Source organism: Chinchilla lanigera, unplaced genomic scaffold (genome assembly GCF_000276665.1).
Source record: "Chinchilla lanigera isolate Chin_1 unplaced genomic scaffold, ChiLan1.0 scaffold00002, whole genome shotgun sequence".
NCBI lineage: Eukaryota > Metazoa > Chordata > Mammalia > Rodentia > Chinchillidae > Chinchilla > Chinchilla lanigera.
In genome coordinates, this window is record NW_004955403.1 from 39,492,664 (window position 1) to 39,497,765 (window position 5,102).

Genomic DNA, 5,102 nt, shown 5'->3' on the forward strand with positions numbered 1-5,102 from the left:
TCCAAAATCGAGTTACAGATTGCAGCAGCAGCAGGAAATGCTAAGACCTCTCTGATGGGCTGGCGCTGTGGCTCACGTGGGCGCAGGAAGGGAAGTTGGATGGAACACTCCGCAAGCAAATTTTCTGTGAGAGTTCTGGCGCCCAAGCCCGGAGTTGCTTGGTATCCTTAGGCGTCACTTGCTTTACTTCGGAGAAGCAGAGTGTGTAAAACCTGGCAGCTGGATCCGCGGAGGTAAACCACATGTCAGCCCAGCAGACTCAAGACAAACACAGGTTGTGGGAAGTTGAGGAGGGAAAAATATCAGAGAAAATCTCTGCAAAAGCCCAGTGTGTGAGAGCAATTCCGAGGTTTCCCCACATCTGCAAGTAGTTTCCAAAATAGGTGAGATGACTGCTCTCTCAGGCTTCCAGGGGACTGGGGACTGGGAGCTTTGCTTTTCCAGCTAAATCTTTAGCTGTCACTTTAGCAGAGACTTGTAAAACACCTTCTGTTGCCTTTACATCCTTATTTGACAAACACAACCCCTTTCCAAGTTACTATCAATCTACAAAGTCTCATCTAGAGAGAAATATGATAGTCTCTGTCTGTCTCTCTCTCACACACATGCACACACGCACTCACGCACGTGCACGCATGCACACATATCCGTGTGACAGGTAGAGCCAGTTGTTCCTTTGGAAATCTGACCAAGTCTTAGTATGGTTGTAACAGAAAAGTAGTAAGCTGATCTTGAAGAAGTAGCATCTGTTTTCACCATAAACTAAAATAATAGGAAGACTAGGTGGAACTAAACTGATTCTATGCTCTTCACAAAACAGGGGGGCTTTCTCAGAGACTACTGCAGTGCCGAGGACCCTCCTGTACATCTTAAACTTTTAACCCCCGGGACACAGAGCAGACAGAACATGTTCAGTAAGCAGGTAGAGGAATTGCTTTTGAAATCACTTGCTGAGTCATTCTCAAATTCTTTTACCCATCAAAAAAATGTTTGCATAATTAATAATCGTGTTGCTGTAGTGCAGGGCTAAAGAAGAATGTGTCCTGCTTAGGCCATCTGAGAGCTCAGAAAATGCAAATTCCCTTTAGAGGAGACCCTGTTTTTGAGCTGCTGACAGTGTCCCCACTCACACCCCGGACCTTAACTGTGTCCCTTGTGAATTGACATGCCTGTGAGCTTCTCCATTCTTCGTAAACTATTTGATCAAGTGTGAGTTTGCAAGACTTTGTAGATGGGGTTTGCTTAAATAGCACTTTACTTTGGCTAGAATGAGTATATTTCATTCACTTCTTCTGGAGGGGAAATGGTACCATACAAGGACAGATGACTCAGTGCATAATGATTCTTATGATATTTTCCTTACAGATTTGTCTTTGTTTAGCCTCATAATTTTATCAGTTTGCAATCCAGAGAGTTAGAATGATTAACATAGTAGAACCTCAGATCAAAGTAGAGAAATGTTTCCTTATAGCTACAACGCTTGCAGTGAAGAGTCACATGACAATATCCTCAGCCTTAACCTTTGATTTATTTTTAAATTTTAAAAATATTCAATCTAACTCTAAATTTATAGCAATAAAACACCTACTGTGATTAGAAAGAGCTGAATATTGTTAAAGTGTAGCCATAAACGTGCAATAGTATGTGAATTCAGTCTCCTCAGGAAAGAAGAAACTAATTCATTCAATAAGATATGTGCGAATGATGTGCTGCCTTCTAGCTGGCTACTGCTCTTGACCACCCTGGTACCAAGAACAGGACCTCAGTTCTCAGGAACACTAGGGAATAAAGCCATCTCTCAGATTCAGAGCAAGAGACAAATCTTATGCCAACTGTTATATCCTGTTTGCTATCATAGTAATTAAAATAAATCTCCTTTGTAAGTAATGTCAATTAGAAACATCTATTTTCTAGTCCATTTGTGAGATGCTGGATGGGACTGTTTATGGTACCTAGTAATGCATGAATATACTCCCTTTCCATAGCTATAAAACAGAACTTAGAAATATAACAATTTCATTCAATATAGAAATGAAACATACTGTACATGAATGAATAAAACATAGCCATTCCTGCTAAGCAAATGATGTCCAGACAAATTCAAAGTGCAAGCTCTTTCAGACTTCCATATGGAATCAAAGGTGAGTTTGCCTCCCGCACCCTGTCTATATCTCTCTGAACTAAACACTGTTACACTGCTAACCAAGTAGGGTAAATGGATTGAGTCTTACCAAACTGTCATCATACACAGCAAATCTGCCCATCAAACACAGCAAATATTGGCAATATAGTATCACTTCAAAGCTTGAAGAAATCCTACTGTATATTAAAGCCACTGTTCTAAATGGAACTAGATAGCTCAGTCAAGTACTCTCACATGAAAGGATGATTCTCCGAGCCTCAATAACTTTGACTTCTACATTTTCTTTCTTGTTTTGGTTTGGTTTTAAATTTTAGACTATAATTTCTATGTCACATTATTTTATATGTCACTACTATAGGATGTTCCCAATCTTGATAAGTAGGATGACCTTCAATCAAAATCTGACCTGATTACTATTTCCTAAGCAACACATATAGTGTCATTAAAAAAGTTAGCAGATGACAATATTTGCTTTGTCACAAAAGTGTGAAAGCTTTTATTTGTATATTAGAGGAAAATACACTTATCTTGGGTGGAATAAAAGATTAATTCTTCCTGCTGCAGAAGTTCTTGGAGTCTGGCCTGAGAAGAGACCACTAAGCTAAGAGTCTCTGGAGATTCCTTAATACTGTGTTACACTCCCCTCCCTCTCTACCCTACGGTCACGGTGGGGCTCAAAATTGCCTTTTATTTTCATGGTTTTACTTCACTCTGTTTGCTTCATGGGTAAAAAAAAAATACACAATGAAGCTTTGGCTAAAATATACTGTATACTGTACCTGAAATAAGAATAACAATTTTGAAAAAATATAGTAATAAAGAACTACCTGCTTCTTATAAGAAAGGAATGTCCAAACTTCAACAGGCCAGTTATTCAGATCAATCACTCACCAAAGTTTTTGACAATCTTATGCTATTTTAAAGAGAGAAAATAGAGGTTAAAGAGAATGAGTCACTCATAAACATACCACTGTCACCTCATAACCTCTGCCTGTGCATTGGCTCTTGAGGTGCCCACCCTGTGGGATCTGCAACAGTCTCAAGCCTCAGCTAAGGCATATTCTTCCTTACACCCCAGTGCATTCTATCCTTCCTGATTCCCTGGGTTTTATTTTAACCATAAGTGCCTCACATTTACATCCTTTCTTTCACAGAGGTCAGAGCCACATCATTTCCATGCATGAATTCCTCAAAATAGTCTGTACATACTGGAAGCAAAATAAAATTCTTACCCACAAAAATTAAATCAATTTACTCACAAAAATAGCTCAAATTCACTACTTTAAGTGACAGTATAATATTCCATCACTGGAAATGTTTAACATTAGAATATGAATAAAAATTAATTCTAAAACTCTATATATTTAGTATAGACTCAGTCTGCCATATCAGAAAACTTGCCTAAATCCTTGTTACTCTACTTGTTAAATGTCTTTGGGCACTTATTGTTTCTTAATTTGACTTTTCTGCTTTTGAAATAAAATGCTGGTCTCATACGTTAGATTTCTGTTGCTATATCAAGTACCTGAGATGATAAGTTTATAAAGAGAAAAGGTTTATTTTAGCTCACAGTTTTGAAGAATGAGTCTATTGCTTTTGGACTTGTGATGAGGCAGTACATAGGATAGGAAGTGTAGGGAAGAGAAAATCTTTCATCTCATGGCTGAGGAAGTAAAAAAAAGGAAGGAAGGCCCAGAGCTCAGTGTCAAGGTCAAGGTCATGCCTTCAATGACCCAAAGACCTCCCAATAGGCCTTACTACTTTAGAATTCAACCATGTTCCGATGCCATCACTCTGGGGACCAAATTAACACAGAGATCTCTGATGGTCACTTAAATTCAGGTATAACACCTCACATGGTTATGCAGTAGAAACATATCAAGTATTCATATTACATAGCACCGGGCCTGGTACAAGCTCTCAATGCTAATGTCCTCCCCTCTTCTCTTGCTTGTAAATAATGAATGTCCATGAAACGTCAAATCAGACTCTTGAAGGAAACTTGCTATGAAAGTCATTTTCAGTGTTTATGAAATGACTGGCAAAATCCTGATTTTTTTCTTTGTAGGTAAGAAAGATTAAAGAAGACTGAAAATGCAGAATACTTAGATTCAGAGCAGGACTCATTCACTTCAGAATTCCATCTCTCCTTTCACCACCCATAAACAACTAAATGTCTAAATAATAGTGATTCCCCACTGCTAATTCTATTAATGTACCTTTGCAAAATAAATTTCTGCCAACTCGAATTTATCAGAGTAAACATCTTTCCATAATCAGTAGATAAAAAATAGTGTACTGAGATGATTCAAATTGAAAAGGCTGACATTGTTTACTAACCCCTTGGAATTAGCTTTTGAGTAATTGGTTGGTATATATTTATAACTTGCTTGACTTCGCTTTTATGATGCATTGTAAAATCACCAAGTTATTTTATAACTTATTTAACTCTATTCATAATGTGCAGCTGCACTTGAACACTAGTTTTCCTGTGTTTCTAAACTTTCCATTATGCTGTGGGCTTAGTTCCGGGACCCAGCCAGATGTATTTTGTAAGCTGCGCTGGGTGTTTTTGTGGCAATAATTCATGACCTTGGCCTTCATCTTCAGGCACCCTAACTCACGTTGGGTGGCTTTTCTAACCACCAACGCAATAGTTTCGCACTATAAAACTAGCCTCCCATCAATATGAAACATCTGAAGTGTGTTTATTTGTATATTTATTACTTTTCATCTTCAAAGCATTTTACCAGCATTAACTGATGGTCGCTAAATTGGGTGGACATAGTTTGTTCTCAGCTAGCAGCACTCAACTCAGTGGAACAATTTCTTTCATGTTTTTCTTCTTCTTCATCTTCTGGGTAGAGATTTCATTCAGATTTACTGTTTCATAACCAAGAAAAAAACAAAAGGTTTTGTAAACTAAGCAGGGAATAGTTGAGCCAGAGAAGAATAGCAA